The sequence below is a fragment of the Oncorhynchus keta genome, chromosome 33, assembly GCF_023373465.1.
Source record: "Oncorhynchus keta strain PuntledgeMale-10-30-2019 chromosome 33, Oket_V2, whole genome shotgun sequence".
NCBI classification, from domain to species: Eukaryota; Metazoa; Chordata; class Actinopteri; order Salmoniformes; family Salmonidae; genus Oncorhynchus; species Oncorhynchus keta.
This window is the reverse complement of record NC_068453.1, coordinates 19,508,517-19,531,046: the sequence shown is the minus strand read 5'-3', so window position 1 is coordinate 19,531,046 and position 22,530 is coordinate 19,508,517. Positions and strand designations below refer to the sequence as shown.

Sequence of the window (22,530 nt, the reverse complement as noted above, 5' to 3'; positions counted from 1 at the left end):
CAGACCAGTTCCATACCACCTCCCACTGCCACCTGCATGCTCCATTTTTGGTGTAATGATGTAATCAGTTGGTTCTAATCTTTGATTGAGCAGACCTTCCCATTCACTCCATGAAAGACATAAATCTACCATTCCAATTTACAATATCGTTTAAAAACAAAATACACTTTTAAAACATATTTTCCATAAATAAAGGTCTTTTATCAACCAGCACATTTGAGTTCAGTCATAATATTTGTTGTAATATTTGTTATATCTTTTCAGGGGGATGAAATTGAAATTGTAACCAGCTCTGCAATGCTTGTTTGAAATAGAGAAATACTTTGAAAAAGGTTCAATTTTCAATTAATTGAAAATGAGACATGGCAATCTGCACAAAGGCAAAAAGGCTATTTTTAAACATTGGATGAGCTTTTCTTAGTAATCTACTTGACAACAATTTAGGGTTCAAGTAAAACTTTTGTATAAGTGAAGCTTTTTTTTTTCATAGAGATATGTTTAGTGCTTTTATATTTAATAATCTCAACCCACCCAGTTCATATGCATTATATAGATTGGCATGCTTTATCTTGTCTGGTTAAGCATCCCAGATAGAGCTAAATATTTTCTGCTCATAGGATTTGAAAAACGAATCATTGGGAGTAACGATCATCTGAAGAAGTAGACCAAGGTGCAGCGTGATAAGTGTTCATGATCTTTAATTCTCAGAACACCAAACAAAAAACAACAAAAGGAATAACGGCCGTCACGTTCTGCCAGCTTCACAGAGCTTTAAAAAAAAATATATATAAAAAAAAGCAAGATCCCACAACATAGATGGGAAAACAGGCTACCTAAGTATGATTCCCAATCAGAGACAACCATAGACAGCTGCCTCTGATTGGGAACCACACTGCCAAAACCAAATAAATACAAAACATAGAATGCCCACCCCACATCACACCCTGACCTCACCAAATAGAGAAATAAAATGGCTCTCTAAGGTCAGGGCGTGACATCGGGAGTAAGCAGAGTCATAAGTAAGTGAGTAAATTGAGATATGACTAAGGAGTTAATCACTGCAATTTTCCCATAAATAGACAAGTATTTACCTCTCCATGGTTGCAGGATCTTCTCTATTTTTAGTAGTTTTCTATCGAAATTCATTGTGGAGAGATCATTTATATATCTTGTGATATGAACACCAAGTATGTCTACTTCACCGTCAGCCCATTTTATAGGTAAACTGCAGTGTAATGTAAAAGTTGTATTTTTTTAAGATTCAATACGTAATATTGTACACATAATTAGGTATAAGTCCAGAGAGAACAGAAAAGAGGACTGGCCACCCCTCATAGCCTGGTTCCTCTCTAGGTTTCTTCCTAGGTTTTGGCCTTTCTAGAGTTTTTCCTAGCCACTGTGCTTCTACACCTGCATTGCCTGCTGTTTGGGGTTTTAGGCTGGGTTTCTGTACAGCACTTTGAGATATCAGCTGATTGAAGAAGGGCTATATAAATACATTTGATTTGATTTGATTTGAAAAGTAATCTAGATCTTCAATGAGACAACACAGGGATCTAGCTTGCTGACTTAATATAAAACGTGAGTCATCGGCATACATAGATAACATTGTTTTTAAGCCTTGGATTTCAAATCCTCTAACTTTGTTCTTTAATCTGATTTTAATAGCTAGCATTTCGATGGCCATAACAAATAGATATGGTGACAGAGGACACCCTTTAACTCCTCTTGAAATTTCAAAACTCTCTTAGCTGCTATTGAAGTGTAAATGGCCTCCAGTTTTTTAGATATATTTGCCATCTAGTTCTTTTTTGCCATCTTTTTTTAATCATAAGGAGGACAGACTTAACAGTAATTGATTTCTGCAGCATAAATCAGCCTCCTGGTAGGACCGACGCTGAGGCGTGGAGGATCTCTAGGCCAGGAGAACCCGTGGGAGGCCAAGATACACAGAAGGGGGATCAGGCCCAGTTCATCCTGATTTACTGGCCACCCCTCGAACCAAAGTCTATGGTGCAAACAGCCATCAGGAGATCCTGGAGGGAGGTCTTTTGTGTTTAGTCACAGGGGAGGTGGAGCACGCCAAACGTCTGTGGTGTCAGGAGGATGGCTAAAAGGGTTTTATGTGCTGATATCAGGAGAGCTAGTAGTGGAAAGTGATGTGTAAGCTGCTGCTGGGCATTGCAGGGAGCAGTCCTCCCCGTAATGTGATGGACAGTGTGAGTGAGTTCAAGGGACGTGTGTTGGACGGCATTGATATCTGTAGTGTTCGTATTGGAACACTGACAATCTGTCAGCGTCTGCGTATATTTCTTCTCAATGTGTTAATGGAGGTGCTCAAACTCAATGAAATCATCCACCCGAATAAACACACACTAGAAAATGTGTCAAATGTGTGTCAAAATCAACTTCAAAAGTTCTTGCTACTCCTTTCAAATGTTGATTGTCAAGCCAATAGTGGAGAAATTGTATATCAATCTTAAAGCAGGGCCCCTCTCCTACCTAAACACCTTACTGTCATCGGTTTATGCTATTACTATACATAACATGCAGCACCATACTGTATGTGAGACTGAGCAGCTACACCTTTCCCACGGGTTAGATTATAAAGAACAAACCATTCATTATGTAAGGAGGATGTCACGTCAAACACAGTAAATCCATTTGCTTGTAATAAAATTTGCAGGGATCATTGGTAGCTTGAGCGGAACATAGAAGACAAAGTCTGCGATGCAGGCAGAGCCAAGCATGGCAATGAATTGTCTCTCTCCACGAGGCAGGTACCACCAAGAAACCATCTGTGGGTGTAATACAGAGCCAAGCGCTATCTATCTTACAGCCAAGGCCTTCTGAGACATCATGGTGCTAATTTGTTACAGGCTTCTGATTGGATGCCTCAGCAGAGAAACAGTAGATCATACGGCCCCCAAGGTGAATTAATATCCACTCTCCACCGCCCCTCCTTCTGGCCTGTACTTCCCAACCTGCCAGGTCCTGTCTGTAGTCATTCGCCACAACTGCCATAGCCCCTCTGCTTGTCTAACAGTGGTCATTTGCTCCCTGGGGCAACCATGTGATCCATCATCCAACCACATCAGTTATATGACTGTTGCGTTCTGTTTGGCTTTTCCCATGTGGACTAACCTGCCTCTTGAATGTATAGTAAATGTTTAGGTGTCTTTTCCTTAAACATTAAACAATTGTGTTTACCACAATGCTCACGTGGGCCATTAGTGGCTGCCTCAACTGCATACAGGCCAGTCCAGTCATCATGTGTCACTAGGAGGGAAGGAAATCCAGACGAACTCTGTCTCTCATTACCTTTCACTTTGATGCCAGAGGACTATTTGCTGTTGTTCCTCTTCCTCACAGAGGACCATGATTAGCAGCCCATAGGAGTGAACAGGTCAGCTGTTTGGTAGAGAGAACCACCAACACTCTCTTTTTGGCAGTGTCCATTGACATGTTAGTGACTGAAGTTTTAAAGACTTATCCCAGGGGCTCGTTGTTTGTGTGTGCTGCTGTGTGATCTTGTGTCAGAACGGTTATACCTATGACTGATTCCTCAGGGGAAGCTGGTGTTTACTGTTGTAATTGAGTGTTTCTGAAGCAACTGTTCCCTGATGTGGTTTGTAAAACCAGATGAGGTGAGGAGTCTAAGAGCATAAGGGATTGCTGACTGAGGCCGAGGGTGGAGGACTATACAATATTGTGGACTGTTGTGAGTGGGATGATTGCTATTGTCTGTGGTTGTGAGTGGGAGAGAAACTGTTAATATATTGGACAGGGTTAAATTATCAGATATTGCACTGAAGATAAAATACAGCTTAGTTAGAATCCTTCCAATAAATAACTGACTACCATTGACAGAAAAACGGTCTCTTCAGACATATTCACTAACAACAGTAACATGTCCCAGAAGGTAACTGAGGCAGCAGCCACTCAGAGCTGGGTGAGTGTGGACGAGTGAGCACCATCTGAGTGAAGCCAGGTGCCCACTTCCTGTCGCCCACTGCCTGCTGCCTCGTCGACGTTGGCGCCTGTGACATACACTCAACTCCTCCCAGAGCAGAAACCCCAGACTGCAGTGCTATCATCACACTGATAGAAATAGTCCTGCTTTGATGTTATCTGCGATGCAAAAGGCTATGGCAAGAAATGCATAGATAGTGCCGGCTCAGACCGTAGCCTCTTCAATTAGTCACTGTCAGATTTTAAAGCTCTCCTCCAGCCCCTGGTATCAGGTGAGAGTTAGCAGGTCTGCAGACAGTGTCGCTCTCGGGCCTGCTGTTTTGCAATGGGCAAAGTAAATGTCATCACATTCCCAGAAAAGCACAGCATGACGCTTAAATAGGCAGCAGGCCCAATGCAACCGTTCCTATACATCTGTGCTCATCCACGTCTGTCATTGACAAATAGGTCCTACGCCTCTACTGTAAATATTCAAAGTAATGTTACATGTGGAACTTTGAACCACCATGAGTTGAGCTGAGTTGGCTGAGGCAGTGTGGTTAGATTCTGTCAGACCCTCCTCATTGAATAGAGTAATAATAGCAAGCTGATCTCCGCAGCAGCCAGTCACATGATTTGAAGTCTGTTGGTGTGTGTGTGTGTGTGTGTGTGTGTGTGTGTGTGTGCGCGCGCACATGTTTGCATAATTTCTATAGAAATCTATTGAGCAGTTCCCCCAAGTAAATGAATAAAATGACTGTATGGTATGTAAGGCTGGGGTTTTAGGTTTGACATTGTGGGTGACACACTTCTGTGAGACAAGCTTCTCAAGGGTTGAAGTGTAGTTTATTGCCCATGTCAGTTGTTGATGAGTCCAATCAATTTGAGGTTCACGGAAGACCAAATACAACCAACAACCAAACCATGGAAACACATCACTAAATAGTAGTGGAAAGTAGTGGAAAGTAGTGGAAAGAACAAGCTGTAGCTAAACTCTCAGTGCAGGGTATAATTGTGGCGCCCAGCAAACAGCAGCAGAGCAGAGACACTGAGGCAGAGAGACTCAGGGATTTGACTCTTGCATCCAGGGGTCAGAGGTCAGACAGATCTGTGATGGAGCTGCCCCCCTGCAGCTGTCCCAAGGCCCCCTTTTTCACTGTGCTGCTCAGAGCCTCCTTATGGGGGAGGCTCAGCTTCTCTCTGTAGTCTCAGGGAGCTTGTCACTTTGAATTCACACTCTTAGGATATCTACACCACTGAGCATGTGGCTTCTTCAACGTAAGGAGCAATATTTCTCCGTTGTGAGTGGGTAGGCAAAATTTGCTGGTGCGCCCCTGTGTTCAACACGAGATATATCTCAGCGAGAGCGTCCCTCGCCAACCCCCCCCCCCAGAGGAGGAGTGATCATTAGCTGATCTTTGTCATGGACAACAGCTGAGGTCCTGCCTCGGTCAGATACAGGGCAGGCCCCTCACTTAGCAGCTCTTCCTACTATAGCGTCACTCCATTCTCTCTACTAGTCTAAAGACTTCACATACACAGATACTGTAGTCCATCACAGGAACTTCAGCTTGTAAGATATCTCACAGTGTGGGGTTATACTTCCTATGGTATGGCTATGGTTTACTGTAATGAATGGATGTATACTATGCACATTACTCTACTGGTACAGGGATACAAGTCTCTTTAAGGCAAAGTAGTGGCAGCCTAATAAGACAAGGCTATTGGACTGACCTTGTTTCATATCAAGAGTCTAATAATAGTATGAATCTGGAGCTGTGCAGCAACCGGTAATGGGTTAGAGCTGAAAGCTCAAATTAGTCACAGAGCAAACCATGGATAAAGACGCCTGCCTATCCATCGTTTATTGTCATAAAAGGTTAACAACATATAGGCCATTGGTGAGGCTTTGTATTATGGTGATGGAGTGTGTTTAGTCTCTCTACCAAACAGCTGACCTGTTCACTCCTATGGGCTGCTAATTATTACCATGGCAACATTGGCACTGGCAGCGTCATCAAGAGCCCAGTGGACGAGAGGCACTCTCAGCTGTCTACTCCTCCATTTGTGTCTATTGGCTTATTAACAATGGGAGGATTTGCTGTTCCTTATTTTTCTTGTCACTTCCTCATTGTCTGTCTGTCTGTCTGTCTGTCTGTCTGTCTGTCTGTCTGTCTGTCTGTCTGTCTGTCTGTCTGTCTGTCTGTCTGTCTGTCTGTCTGTCTGTCTGTCTGTCTGTCTGTCTGTCTGTCTGTCTGTCTGTCTGTCTGTCTGTCTGTCTGTCTGTCTGTCTGTCTGTCTGTCTGTCTGTCTGTCTGTCTGTCTGTCTGTCTGTCTGTCTGTCTGTCTGTCTGTCTGTCTGTCTGTCTGTCTGTCTGTCTGTCTGTCTGTCTGTCTGTCTGTCTGTCTGTCTGTCTGTCTGTCTGTCTGTCTGTCTGTCTGTCTGTCTGTCTGTCTGTCTGTCTGTCTGTCTGTCTGTCTGTCTGTCTGTCTGTCTGTCTGTCTGTCTGTCTGTCTGTCTGTCTGTCTGTCTGTCTGTCTGTCTGTCTGTCTGTCTGTCTGTCTGTCTGTCTGTCTGTCTGTCTGTCTGTCTGTCTGTCTGTCTGTCTGTCTGTCTGTCTGTCTGTCTGTCTGTCTGTCTGTCTGTCTGTCTGTCTGTCTGTCTGTCTGTCTGTCTGTCTGTCTGTCTGTCTGTCTGTCTGTCTGTCTGTCTGTCTGTCTGTCTGTCTGTCTGTCTGTCTGTCTGTCTGTCTGTCTGTCTGTCTGTCTGTCTGTCTGTCTGTCTGTCTGTCTGTCTGTCTGTCTGTCTGTCTGTCTGTCTGTCTGTCTGTCTGTCTGTCTGTCTGTCTGTCTGTCTGTCTGTCTGTCTGTCTGTCTGTCTGTCTGTCTGTCTGTCTGTCTGCCTCCATTTCTCCATGACAGTATACATATCAGTGGTTAACATTAATGAGTGGTTGATAATGGAGAATATATTAGAAAGCCTCTTGACTTCAAAGACTAAAATATACCTCTGGGACAAAGGCTTTCCCCTTTAGAGTTACTATTGGTTATATCTCCTATCCAGACTCCATTCCATTTAGCCTACCTTCATGGCAACCATGTGATGAAAAGGGCAGCCACTTGATCGATCACTCAACCTGAGGGCTGTCGGGTCTTCAACCCTCAGTTGGAACTGAACTCAAACCCTTTTGATGATCAGTGGATGGGAGCCCAGTGGAGACATCTCTATCTAAGGGTTCAAAGTTCACCAGACCAGTCCATTTGCCATTTCAAGGCAGTCAAATCTGCATGCAGATAGGTTCACGTTTCAATTAACAGGTGTCATATATTTTGTTTCCCATCGGCCTCATATCCCCCATGACCCCAGAGTTTCAGAGCAAAACAACTAGTTACAGGAAATTAGTATTATCTATCCACAACATTGTAGCCAGTGTTAGTTGACCATCTACAGAGCGAATAGAAGCCCAGACCAAAAATACTGTAGATAGATAGACAACCAGAGCCTCTGGCCATTAAAGACATAATCCTCCTTAAACCTAGTCCACCATGGTTACCACTGTGGAGTGTTGGCACATGTACAGTGAGAGACCCTCCATTTTACACAGGAAGCCCTGGAGCAGCAGTGTTGAGTGTCTGCAAGATGAAGCAAACAGAATAGACCCTCCAACCAGAGTTATAAATAGAGCTGTGTTCCTCTGTTTACTTAGATACAACTCTTCCCCCTCTCTTTACACTGGAGACACTCATTATTAGCGTTTATGTTGCAGCTCTCCACTCAACCGGAATCAGAAGACCAGTGAGGAGGTAAAAAATCATGCTCCTGAGCTGAAACAAAACTATTATTTTAGCACAAAATACAGTTGGTTTATCAGTTAACACAGGTGGCTTGAAGTATACAATATACACACGTAAGAAGGAGATGGCATTGGCATTAACATAGCAGGATTAATGCATTCATGTATTATCATAAAATGCAATAATAATTCAATGAGAGTGATTCTGCTTTGGTGAGATGAGGGCTTGGTGTCACAGGTGTGAATATGAATATTCAGCATCCAAGGAAGCTTTGCTGAGACCTGCATTTCTAACAGGAGTAGAATTACTCAGCTGTGTTGACTTATCACAGACAGACGTTCTCTCATTAAACAAATAGAGTGAAATAGCTCATCAAGCTCGTTGTAATCCTATTCCAAACACAGCCCTCTCTCGCCTTGCCCTTCATGACCAGACAACTGTGTCGTACGTCGGCCCTCTGACAGACTCTAAGGCCAATCTACACCCCACAGTAACCGTTTCAGCATAGCTGCTAATGGTCAATGATTTTGACCATGGTTATGTCACCGAGCGGCGAGCTACCACTACGGCTTTCTGGGATGCGCTTTAAATTTAGAGTAACAAATTAGGTCAAGGTTAGCTGAATGTCCAAAGTCACAATAACAGCCTCCTTCCCTGGTCCCACTCCATCCTAGGCCCAGATATAGTAAAAACAAAATGGCTGCCAATATACAATCCATTGGTATGGATGTGCTATTTTCTATACTTTAGAACCGGGACCCCCAACAGAAGCTAGCCAGCTTACTAGCTAGTAGTCAGTTGGCAACTGCTAGCGGTCATCAGCTAACCTTAGCACGGTCAGATCCTGCCAGTCTGCACAGCGCGAGTCAACCCAGAGCATTCCGGACTGCTTATTCTCCACATCTCTGGATTACTACCGCAAGCTCTGAATCTTTTCACCTGGCTAGCTACTATCCGAGTGGCTACCCCTGGCTAACGTCTCTGTCCCGAAGCAAGCACCAGTTAGCCTGGAACTAGCCTCTTGCTAGACCCATCTCCCTGCTAGCTGAAAGAGGTCCATCAGCCAATTTCTTGGGCTACAATACCTATTTTGCCAATTGGCCTGGACCCTTTTACTGCCTACACAGAGCCCTGCCGATCCATCACGACTGGTCTGCCGGTGTAACCGTCCGAGGGGGCTACAACAGACTCTTCCGTTGCGACGTCCCCCTAAGGCCCTTCCACTAGCCTGCTATCCCCGGCCCGCTAGCTGTCTGAATCGCTGTGCCTCCAGCTCACCTAGCTACCCACTGGACCCTATGATCACTCGGTTACACATGCCTCTCCCTGATGTCAATATGCCTTGTCCATTGCTGTTTTGGTTAGTGATTAATGTCTTATTTCACTGTAGAGCCTCCAGCCCTAGTCAATATGCCTTAGCTTGCCCTTTTGTTTCACCTCTCACACATGCGGTGATCTCACCTGGTTTAAATGATGTCTCTAGAGACAAAACCTCTCTCATCGTCACTCAATACCTAGGTTTACCTCCACTGTATTCACATCTTACCATACCCTTGTCTGTTATGCCTTGAATCTATTCTTCCATGCCCAGAAACCTGCTCCTTTATTCTCTGTTCTGAATGCACTAGATGACCTGTTCTTATAGCCTTAAGAACCTTATCCTACTCCTCCTCTGTTCCTCTGGTGATGTAAAGGTTAACCCAGGCCCTGTAGCCCCCAGCACTACACCTATTCCCCAGGCGCTCTAATTTGTTGACTTCTGTAACCGTAAAAGCCTTGGTTTCATGCATGTTAACATCAGAAGCCTCCTCCCTAAGTTTGTTTTATTCACTGCTTTAGCACACTCTGCCAACCTGGATGTCCTAGTCATGTCTGAATCCTGGCTTAGGGAGGCCACCAAATATCCAGAAATTTCCATCCCTAACTACAACATTTTCCGGCACGATAGAACTGCCACAGTGGGCGGATTTGCAATCTACTGCAGAGATAGCCTGCAGAGTTCTGTCATCCAATCCAGGTCTGTGCCCAAACAATTCAAGCTTCTACGTCTAAAATCCACATTTCCAGAAACAAGACTCTTACCGTTGCTGCTTGTTATAGACCACCTTCTGCCCCCAGCTGTGCCCTGGACACCATATATGATGAATTGATTGCCCCCCATCTATCTTCAGAGCTCATACTGTTAGGTGACGTAAACTGGGACATGCTTAACACCCCGGCCATCCAACAATCTAAACTAGATGCCCTCAATCTCACACAAATTATCAATGAACCTACCAGGTAAACCCCAAAACCCTAAACATGGGCACCCTCATGGATATCATCCTGACCAACCTACCCTCTAAATACACCTCTGCTGTCTTCAACCAGGATCTCAGCGATCACTGCCTCATTGCCTGCATCCGTAATGGGTCTGCGGTCAAACGAACACCCCTCATCACTGTTAAACGCTCCCTAAAACACTTCAGTGTGCAGGCCTTTCTAATCGACCTGGAAGGATATTGACCTCATTCCGTCAGTAGAGGATGCCTGGTCATTCTTTAAAAGTGCTTTCCTCACCATTTTAAATAAGCATGCCCCATTCAAAAAAGGTATAACCAGGAACAGATATAGCCCTTGGTTCACTCCAGACCTGACTGCCCTTGACCAGCATAAAAACATCCCGTGGCGTACTGCATTAGCATCGAATAGCCCCTGCGATATGCAACTTTTCAGGGAAGTTAGGAACCAAGGAACACAGGCAGTTAGGAAAGCAAAGGATAGCTTTTCCAAACTGAAATTTGCATCCTGTAGCACAAACTCCAAAGAGTTCTGGGACACTGTAAAGTCCATGGAGAATAAGAGCACCTCCTTCCAGCTGCCCACTGCACTGAGGCTAGGAAACACTGTCACCACTGATAAATCCACTATAATTGAGAATTTCAATAAGCATTTTTCTACGGCTGGACATGCTTTCCACCTGGCTACCCCCACCCCAGTCAACAGCCCTGCACCCCCCCACAGAAACATGCCCAAGCCTCCCCGATTTCTCCTTCACCCAAATCCAGATAGCTGATGTTCTGAAAGAGCTACAAATCAGCTGGGCTAGACAATCTGGACCCTCTTTTTCTAAAATTATCCACCGCAATTGTTGCAACCCCTATTACTAGCCTTTCTAAGGTCTTCAAAAGCGAAGTTAACAAACAAACTGACCATTTCGTATCCTACCGTACCTTCTACGCTATGCAATCTGTTATCCGAGCTGGTCATGGGTGCACCTCAGCCACTCTCATGGTCCTAAACGATATCATTGAGTTGAGTCCGCCATCGATAAAAGACAATAATGTGCAGCCGTATTCATCGACCTGGCCAAGGCTTTCGACTCTGTCAATCACCACATTCTTATCGGCAGACTCAGCAGCCTTTTTGTCTCAAATGACTGCCTCGCCTGGTTCACCAAATACTTCGTAGACAGAGTTCAGTGTGTCAAATCGGAGGGTCTGTTGTCCAGACCTCTGGCAGTCTCTATGGGGGTGCCACAGGGTTCAATTCTCGGGCCAACTCTTTTCTCTGTATACATCAATGATGTCGCTCTTGCTGCTGGTGATTCTCTGATCCACCTCTACACAGACGACACCATTCTGTATATCTCTGGCCCTTCTTTGGATACTGTGTTAACTTCTTCGAGATAGGGGGCGCTCTTTTAATTTTTGGATAAAAACGTTCCCGTTTTAAACAAGATATTTTGTCACGAAAAGATGCTCGACTATGCATGTAATTGACAGCTTTGGAAAGAAAAAACTCTGACGTTTCCAAAACTGCAAAGATATGATCTGTGAGTGCCCCAGAACTAATGCTACAGGCGAAACCAAGATGACATTTCATACAGGAAATGCCCCAGATTCTGAAGGTGCTGTGTTCCAATGTCTCCTTATATGGCTGTGAATGCGCCAGGAATGAGCCTGCACTTTCTGCCGTTTCCCCAAGGTGTCTGCAGCATTTTGACGTATTTGTAGGCATATCATTGGAAGATTGACCATAAGAGACTACATTTACCAGGTGTCCGCCCGGTGTCCTGCGTCAAAATTATTTCGTAATCTCTAGGTCCATGCGCGTTCCATTTCTTCAGAGGAGAAACTAAACTGCCACGAATGATTTATCATCAATAGATTTGTGAAAAACACCTTGAGGATTGATTCTAAACAACGTTTGCCATGTTTCTGTCGATATTATGAAGTTAATTTGGAAAAATGTTTGCGTTGTAATGACTTAATTTTCGTTTTTTTTCTTACCCAAAAGTGATGAAGAAAACGGAGCGATTTGTCTACACAAATAATATTTTTGGAAAAACTGAACATTTGCTATCTGAGATTCTCCTCATTGAAAACATCTGAAGTTCTTCACAGGTAAATTATTTTATTTGAATGCTTTTCTTGTTTTTGTGAAAATGTTGCATGCTGAATGCCAGGCTTAATGCTATGCTAGGCTATCAATACTGTTACACAAATGCTTGTTTAGCTATGGTTCAAAAGCATATTTTGAAAATCTGAGATGACAGTGTTGTTAACAAAAGGCTAAGCTTGAGAGCTAATATATTTATTTCATTTAATTTACGATTTTCATGAATAGTTAACGTTATGTTATGGTACACCCCTGATACAGCTTTTGAGGCAAATAATATTTTTGTGAACATATCTAACTGAGAGTCTCCCGAAAACATCTGAGTTTTTCCGGGATTTGAATGCTATGCTGAACTAGGCTAAATGCTAGCTAGGCTATCAATACTCTTTTTAACAAAAGCATATTTTGAAAATCTGAGATGACAGTGTTGTTAACAAAAGGCTAAGCTTGAGAGCAAATATATTTAGATTTTCATGAATAAGATGAGCTTTTGAGGCTGTATTCACGATCCCGGATCCGGGATGGCTAGAATCAAGAGGTTTTAACTAACCTCCAGAAGAGCTTCAATGCCATACAACTCTCCTTCCGTGGCCTCCAACTGCTCTTAAATGCAAGCAAAACTAAATGCATGCTCTTCAACCGATCACTGCTCACACCTACCCACCCGTCCAGCATCACTACTCTGGGCAGTTCTGACTTAGAATATGTGGACAACTACAAATACCTTGGTATCTGGTTAGACTGCAAACTCTCCTTCCAGACTCACATTAAGCATCTCCAATCCAAAATTAAATCTGAAATTGGCTTCCTATTTCGCAACACAGCATCCTTCACTTATCCTGCCAAACATACTCTCATAAAACTGACTATCCTATCGATCCTTGACTTCAGCGATGTCATTTACAAAATAGCCTCCAACACTCTACTCAGCAAATTGGATGCAGTCTATCACAGTGGCATCGATTTTGTCACCAAAGCCTCATATACTACCCACCACTGCGACCTGTATGCTCTCGCTGGCTGGCCCTCGCTTCATATTCGTCGCCAAACCCATTGGCTCCAGGTCATCTATAAGTCTTTGCTAGGTAAAGCCCCGCCTTATCTCAGCTCACTGGTCACCATAGCAGCACCCACCCATAGCAAGCGCTCCAACAGGTATATTTCACTGATCACCCCCAAAGCCAATTCCTACTTTGGCCGCCTTTCCTTCCAGTTCTCTGCTGCCAATAACTGGAACGAATTGTAAAAATCACTGAAGCTGGAGACTCATATCTCCCTCACTAACTTCAAGCATCAGCTGTCAGAACAGCTCACAGATCATTGCATTTGTACATAGCCCATCTGTAAATAGCCCATCCAACTACCTCATCCCCATATTGTTTTTTTGCACCCCAGTACCTCTACTTGCACATTCATCTTCTGCACATCTATCACTCCAGTGTTTAATTGATCAATTGTAATTACTTTGCCACTACGATCTGTTCTCAACTAACATCAAGGCGGTGGCCCGTTCCTGTAGGTTCATGCTCTACAACATCCGCAGAGTACGACCCTGCCTCACACAGGAAGCGGCGCAGGTCCTAATCCAGGCACTTGTCATCTCCCGTCTGGATTACTGCAACTCGCTGTTGGCTGGGCTCCCTGCCTGTGCCATTAAACCCCTACAACTCATCCAGAACGCCGCAGCCCGTCTGGTGTTCAACCTTCCCAAGTTCTCTCACGTCACCCCGCTCCTCCGCTCTCTCCACTGGCTTCCAGTTGAAGCTCGCATCCGCTACAAGACCATGGTGCTTGCCTACGGAGCTGTGAGGGGAACGGCACCTCAGTGCCTCCAGGCTCTGATCAGGCCCTACACCCAAACAAGGGCACTGCATTCATCCACCTCTGGCCTGCTCGCCTCCCTACCACTGAGGAAGTACAGTTCCCGCTCAGCCCAGTCAAAACTGTTCGCTGCTCTGGCCCCCCAATGGTGGAACAAACTCCCTCACGACGCCAGGATAGCGGAGTCAATCACCACCTTCCGGAGACACCTGAAACCCCACCTCTTTAAGGAATACCTAGGATAGGATAAAGTAATCCTTCTCACCCCCCCCTTAAAAGATTTAGATGCACTATTGTAAAGTGGCTGTTCCACTGGATGCCTTAAGGTGAATGCACCAATTTGTAAGTCGCTCTGGATAAGAGCGTCTGCTAAATGACTTAAATGTAAATGTAAATGTATTTATTGCCTTACCTTCCTAATCTTACTTAATTTGCACTCACTGTATATAGATTTTTTCTATTGTGTTATTGGCTGTTTATTCCATGTGTAACTCTGTGTTGTTGTTTGTGTTGCACTGCTTTGCTTTATCTTGGCCAGTTCGCAGTTGTAAATGAGAACTTGCTCTCAACTTGCCTACCTGGTTAAATATAGGTGAAATAAAATTTTAAAAAAAATATATATATTGAGGTTCAATGGAAAATGTATAACGTATTTTGCAGGTATTCATTACAAAGTGTTGAGTTTTATAGTGTAGAATACAACAAGCCAGTCTGAATGGGTATTCTCACCTGCTACATGATATTGAGGTAATGTCAGTGTTGTCTCTGAGCTATTAGGCCGGATGGCGAGGTGTCCCGTGTCAGAGATGACAAGCCAACGACTGACGCCGTTCATCATGTAGAAATTGTCATCAGCCCCGTGACAGGTCCTGATCAGTGCTCACGCATTACATGTACCAAAGACTGTCTATTATATTGACAAGATAGTCAAGTGACCACTCTAACAATGGTAATTACATGTCCTCAAAGATGGATGGCAGGCGGGAGGAGGCGAGATTAGGTGGGACCATTCTAGCCCATAAGAGGGCAGATACTTACATGGAAGACAGGCGATAGAGATAGAAAGATGACTCATCTTTGTATCTGTGCCATTATAGCATCTGTGACAGCATAGGCAGTGCCATTGAGGCTATCTCCATTTTATCATAGTCCATTTTTCTCTTCATTGGCTGATATCTCCCAACTCATAGGAATCCCCACCCAGTTGACTACTTTAAAATGGTGGAAGCTCTCAAGGGCAATGTCCATGCTAAAACAGGTTATATCCATGATGTGCCCTTTATCTATCTCTATGAAAACAGGCAATGCTTTGATATAAAGTTGCGAAATGCCATGTGCGTTCACTTATATCAGTGCATTCGTAACAACCTAACAACCTAACCAAACTTCTATTCAATCAAATAAACCTCACATAGAAAATAAGCTATTCTACACTCTCTCATTGACCTCCATGCTAAAATTCCTCACGTTGTGGGATTATTTTCTTGGACAGATTTTGGGCAGAGTAAAATCTCTCGCTTCTTCTCTTCCCCTGCCTGTACTAGGGGTGTGGTGGAGGATGGAGGGTGGAGGACATAAGGTGTGTTTTTGTGTATGTGTCGGAGAGGGAGAGGGAGGGATGACATGCAGCTTGTAGAGCCAGTCACTGTGTACCTCCCAGACACCCCTGGGGGATCCTCATGTCAGAGCTTCCCTAAATCAGACTTAGTCAAACACATTTACCTGTCACCCCAGATCAAATCACCCTGCATGGTTTGATGCCCCTCTCTCTACACGCACGCACGCACGCACACACACACACACACACACACACACACGCACACACATACAGGTCTCCCACGTGTTAATGTGTGCATGTAATCTCACACTCACTCACTCACTCACAGAAGAGCATATACATCTCTCATGACATGCTGTTTTCAGGATGTGATCATTACATAATGGACTCGTTGTCTATTCAAAATAGGGGTACAATAATTTGATATATCTACCGATGGAGAAAGTGAACTAAAGCATGGAAGTAATTATCAACCAATTCATATGACATGGAAATCATCCAGCCCATTAATGCTTATTTTCTGGTTACAGTTTTACATATGAATTTTATGCATCTCCTCCAGGGAACTGAATATCAGCTGACTCCAATCGAGATCTACGCGATCCTGGAGATGGACTTCAACATTGTCATGGGAAAAGATACAGCAAAAGGAACCATTTTCAGGTTTTCAGCTCTGAAAAGGATTCCAATCCCCACACCACATTGTCCTCCAATCAACTCCACATTTGGAAATCGCTCAAGGAAATGTCCTTGGAACTGTGACCAGCCTGCATGGAAGCCATCAAAAAAATGCAGTTTAACAGACATGTAAACACAAACAGACTTGACATGGAAAGCAGGCGGGAGGTGCAACCTAAGACAAACAAACTGATTTATTTTCAGATCCTGTGACATCATAATGACAACCTCCAGCAGCGAGGCCGGTGTCTAAAAATAGGGAAGACGTCAAAGCGCTGGTACATATATGTCCATAAAGTGTGCAGCACATTCCTCAGATAACAGCAGATGGCTCACAGATTTGGGCGTAGCGGGGAGAGGAGGAACAGCCCACACTCGCTTCGCATCGCAGGCCCTTTGGTGCGGCGGTTTACTGAGGAGAAAGGGAAGACTTCAGACAGGGCTACCAAATTGTCCTGTGTGGAGGCAAACAGGGGTTTAAGAGGGACCCTGGGTTCGGCCATGTTGTAGCATTGTGTACATAAAGCAGTCCTTGACCCCTATCAGTGAGGTCCTGGTGGAAAAAGTTGAACCCCCTGAAACTGAGAGGCCAACAGCTGTTGTCTGAAGAAGACATCCGCTACTGAACATGCTCTGTGTTTTTTAATTAGTTGTTAGGGTCAAGATGTAGCTAAAGAGCCTTCCTGGTAACTGCATGAGAATTTCATAGCATGGAAATTATCACTTGATACATCTTGCTGATATTTGTATTGTCGGCCTAGATTAACACATACATGGTAGTTGATGAAATGTTTATATTTTTCGTAGAAGGGGAACCTGCTATTGTTCCCATATATCCCTTGGCTCACTCCATGATCTTGTTTTTCTCTCCATCTTCAGTGGCCCCAAGACTGAACCATGCACATTAACCAAGGTTTCATAAGGATAACAGTTGAATTAATGACGCCCTTCTCCAGAGCCTTCAGCAGACTGTAAATGGTCCAGAACGCTTGAGAACCCTGCCTCGGCGCATCATGTTGTCAACCATGTTCATGTCACATTCTATCAAAGTGGACAGCCCTCTCTTCCTCTCTCTTCTTCACTTTCTCCCTTAAACATGCCCTATCATGGAGAACTACGTACCTTTGACTGTGAGGAAGAGGAGGAGACAATTCGATTGCATTGCTGGAAATAACAGTTTTATACTACTCAGGGATTTATTCTACTTTTCCAATATCTAATAGAGACAAATATAAACATTGCCCCATTGAAAGACTACACATACTGTAGCAATTTGTCCAATATACCCATGGTCTCTGTGTGCACCAGTCAGAATATGATGGACATGAGGCTTACGTACTCCAGCCCTCTGAAGTCATCGATGTTGTGTGTGTGTATCTGATGTGCACGACGAGTTCCACAAAGCCTGCTGCTAGGCTTCTCTCCTCTTTAAGAAGGAAAGAAAAAAAAAATGAAAAGAAGAGAGTCCACAACGACATCATTCATCCTGGCCTTTTAAGGAGTGCTCCTGTGGAGGCCTTGTGAGCGCTGTGCTGGCCCACTTTCCCAGCTGCAGCAGCACACAGTTTCCCAGCCCCGTTCTCTCTTCTCCTGGGGAGCCAGGAGCACAGACACGGACTGTACTGAGACACAGACACACACAGTGACGATTCAAAGACATGCTGTACGGTTACACAGAGACACTCCGTCAGGCTGCTTATGTCAGGGGTGTACAACCCCCGTCCTAAAGGGCCTCAGTCCTGCTGGAGTTATTTTTGGTTTGGGAACTACATCGTTGATGATGTCATTGATTAGCTATGGTGAGGACAGAAAATGGCATACATTGCAGGCCTCATGGATCGGAGACACCTATCCTATAGACACGCAGACATGCACCGAACTATAAACACAGAAAAACTGAGACAGACCAGAGACAGATGAGACAGACCAAAATGTATTTCCATGCATCAATTCAATCAAAATGCATCTCATTCAATAGTTGATTTATAATGGTGGTCCATTATGTAACTGAGGTAGAGCAATAACACTACCGCTATCACTGTATGATTCAGTCTGGCTAACTGGTGTTCATCAGCAAGGCCATGTTCAGAGTGTGGTGGTGGAAAGAACCTCCATGGTTCTGGCAGCAGTATTCGTCATTGTATTTCCTCCCAGGTCCAGCAGATGTTGTCCAGGCTGCAGCCACTGTCCCAGAGCCCATCAGATAGACAGAGACAGACTGTGCTGTGGTGGCCCTCCCTGCCCTGACTCGAACGCTGCTGATGGCCCCCACACACCCTCCACACTCTGCCTCTTGCATGAATCCTTACCAGAACCACAAAAGGAGGACGAGAGAGAGAGAGAGAGAGAGAGAGAGAGAGAGAGAGAGAGAGAGAGAGAGAGAGAGAGAGAGAGAGAGAGAGAGAGAGAGAGAGAGAGAGAGAGAGAGAGAGAGAGAGAGAGAGAGAGAGAGAGAGAGAGAGAGAGAGAGAGAGAGAGAGAGAGAGAGAGAGAGAGAGAGAGAGAGAGAGAGAGAGAGAGAGAGAGAGAGAGAGAGAGAGAACTGCGTTGGCAAGTTTAGTTACTTTCCCAGGTCAATGTTTCAAGTGTAGCTTTAAGACAGAACCTTTGAATGATCCAGACACTCTATAAACAATAACCCATTCTAAAATACATAATGATGCTTTAAGAGAAAGTGGGATGAAGAAATGTAGTTTATGTGAACAGAACACATTGGATATCACCTTAATGTCATGGCCGTTACATCGCGCTAGCTTTTAACTTAATATTACAGTAGGGGAGAGTGGGGTAAGTTTATGTTTAAAACAATTTTAACATAGGCCAGACCCTGTTGTTATCTCATTTTCCAGCGATAATGCCTTGCATTACGCCTGGGAAGAAAACATTTGAATTGGCTCAACAATAAAAATGTACTATCTTGAGTTCATATGCATGACACATTGCAAAATATTATGCATATTATGCATTAAACTGACAAAATTGTATAATAATTTGTATGGTGGCCATTGGCTCAACTTACCTCAAGGCAAACATTTTGACTATATTAGCCAACATAGCTACAAGGAAGAACTTTCATGCTAGGTTTAGGACGTCATTTTAAGCTTATAGAGACCCCAACTGATGTATAAAACGATCTTCAAAGTATCTACTTTTGTTTAGATGTAAGCATCATGAAACCTCTAACACAATACATTTGTTTAACTTTGTGAAAATCGTTTTTTGGACCTAACTTACTTACCACTTTTTCCTTGTGGTTTCTTCCTTCACAGACTCAATGGAATGATGACTTCCTAAATATTTGGTCAAATTATTCATTTTGTGTATGTTTTCCTAGAAACAAGTGTGTCTCATCCTCTTTGGCTCAACTTACCCCACTCTCCCTTACGTGTCTTTTCTCAAACATCTAGATGTTTACAACTGGCTGTTAAACATTACCCTGTTAATTAACCTCTCTCTCTGTCTCTCTCTCTCTTTCTCTCCCTCTCTCTACCTCTCTGTCTCTGTCTCTCTCTCTCTCTGTCTCTCTCCATCTCTCTCTCTCTATCCATCTCTCTCTCTCTCTCTCTCTCTCTGTCTCTCTCTCTCTGCTGAAAAAGCAGTGTGTGTGAGTCTCTGTCTCTTCCTGGAACCTAATGCTCTGTCTAATGATGAGCATCAGGTCCTGTGTACAGGCCAGGGGACAATGCCTCCCACCCCAGTGGGCTAGAGGACAGCTGTCTGCAAGGCCCGCCACTATGCAGCCGATGCCTGATAAAATAGCCAAATTAATGGAAGAGGCTCAAGTCCAAACGAGGGTTTAATACCAGGACACATTTTACCGGCCTGAGCTGTCACACACAGCAGCAGACATCAATATTTACCGCTGCCATGGCACAACAGTAAGAGGTGGAGATGGAGTGACGGCCATTTTGGTTGCCCTCCAGGGTAACTTTATACTGTGGTAAAGGGTGAGGAAATCCCCCCTTCAGTGGCCCACCGCTATGCACCCTGGTGCTTTTAAGAAAGAGGCTGGAGGCGGCCAAACATACTGTAAATAACTGTCACTCAGAGCCTATCAGCATGTACACAACTGACACTGAGAAGCTCAAGCAATGTTTCTATGGACAAGCAGGAAATGTGTTTAGATTATGTAGCAATATGATTCCACTTAAAAATTGTGGATGCATACAGTAGCCTATAAGTAGACTACTATTATGTCACATTGACAGACCTGTGCGTCTCACAGTGATGTCATTTTGAATATTGAATAGCTCCCCGTGTGTTTCTGCTAAAGACTTGCTGTTTCTTGTTGTGGCTACAGCTCAATCCCTTCTTTCCACCGATATAGAGTTTGAGCCTATAGCGGTCTTTTTCTATGCATGACAAGATCCAGACAAGAAAATCATCACGAAATCATGTTTAAAACCCGAAATGTTTGAGCTACAATCTAGTGTCACCACCATCGAAAAATTAGACTCATGAACACAATGGTTGTTTCGCTCTACAACATCCACAAGCTTTACATCAGTTGTCTGAACTGTCGCGGACATCCTCATTTCGAAGAGATCTTCTCACAGAACAAGTTGTCCAGACCGAATCATTGGAGCTACAAAATAATATGTCACATTTATAGAAAAGGGAGACTCTCACAAAGTTCTTATGTTTCTCGGAAATAGGACAGACACTGTCTGTTTGCCATGTACAAATGTGTTATTCAATGCGTTTCTATGGGCTATAGCAGTAAAGGCCAAATTCAATGTTTTATCAAATATAGGTATATATTTTTTTATACCTGCAGGGGTCCTTAAAACAATTCCATATATTAGCTTAGTAGATATTGTGCTCTAAGGGCTTAGACCTAAAGGGGTTAAGGGCATTGGAGTAAAGTTTTAAGGCTAGGCATTATGGGAAAATATATGGTTTGGATAGCTGTGTGCGTCAACTAAACAAGCCAACATGCCCACAGCTAGAGGATGGTGGCCTGGTCACGTCGCTGATACATCTACTGTCATTTTCCTATTTTGTCTGACTAATCACAACCTAACCTTGGATGGCCTGCCTTTTACGCAGTGGAACAAGTCATTATGACGAAACTGAGAAGGTTGATGCATGTGACTTCTTTAAGAGCAGGATGTAGGGTGAAGAGTGGGAATGACAGGGCCTATTCATGGACCCACAGACAGAGATATGAAAGGTAAGACCTGTGGCTCCTAATCGTTATTTCCCTTCGCGAACAGGCAGGCAAGCAGACAGGCAGGCAGGCGCTGTATTCACTGCCCTCGCTGCCACGTCGCTTTTCTTCTTCATAAGCTGGCCCTGAAGAGTGCTTCCCTGTCTCCATGGCAACCGTACTACTGTATTCCTCACAAAACTCCAAAGAACCCCTCTCGCCCCCTCACCCCCAGCACCCAGGGCTTGGCAGCCCTCTCTCTCCCTCTGCTCAGGGAAACTTCAGTTACCAGCAACACTTTTGCTACCTCGCCTCAACCTATTATGGTCAAATGAGAGCATAACTTCGAACCGAAAAGCCTGCTCCTTTGCTGTAAATCTGCGAGCCATTGTCTCATGCTCGGGGTGGTGTGACAAGATAAGGTCAGGGTGTCACACCTCCAGGTGATGTGTTTCCATAAGGCTGTGGAGAGGGAATGCACATATATGGTATTGTCTTTATTTAATGCCTGTTCCCTGGCTTTACTGGGTGACTGGCTACAGACTCTTCTCTCCCAGAGTCCTGCACTTCTGTTCTGACACAGTACAGTAGAGACTCAGCTAACTCTTTTAGCAATGCAGGTTTTAGTTAACCAACTCCAACACTCTTTACGTATGAAAAATACAATTTTTTATCCTGTTATGAAGCAGTGCTGAGGTTATTGTGCAGGCCCCCGGTACCCTACAAATGCTGTGTTTGAAATACCATACCCAAAGCAGTAATCTGAGAGCGTTTAACTTGAGATCGCGGAGTGACCTGGACAATTTAAGGAGAACTTGACAGTTGTGAACACAAAGGGATTGTGTGCTTTAGCGGGTCGCTGAGCAAAGCAGGAAATCGAGGACGATTCTGTGGCCCTAACGTGTTTCCTATGCAGACAGCAAGGGGGGCCCCAGCAACCCTCAACACGACCACACAGGTCTATCTGTCCTGCTTGATGTCCAGCCTGGGTCGTCTCCTCGCACAGAGTTTCCTCTGTCTGACACTGGGGTGTAGACATTGGCACGCTTACATGGTGGAGGAACATCCCTCCGAGTTATCTGTAGGCTGATTACTCTATGGGTTTGTCACGCATGAACCATGGCTGCGGCCCTGATGGGAAGAGCACAGGGAGCCTCAGTGAGCGGGGCTTCTGAATCACACCTACCTGCTTAAGACA

The 22,530-nt window shown here is 44.3% G+C and overlaps 1 long non-coding RNA gene across 2 annotated transcripts; it reads left to right on the top strand.

Moving 5' to 3' along the window:
• Positions 1-949: 949 nt before the first annotated feature.
• LOC118365894 (uncharacterized) lies at positions 950-18,076 on the top strand. Of its 2 annotated transcripts, XR_004821847.2 has the most exons (4): positions 950-1,019; positions 12,025-12,131; positions 16,068-16,461; positions 17,063-18,076. It is a non-coding gene; the product is annotated as an uncharacterized LOC118365894 (long non-coding RNA). The 2 variants fall into 2 exon arrangements; XR_008088894.1 differs by having other exon boundaries at positions 16,068-18,076.
• The last annotated feature ends 4,454 nt before the right edge of the window (positions 18,077-22,530 follow it).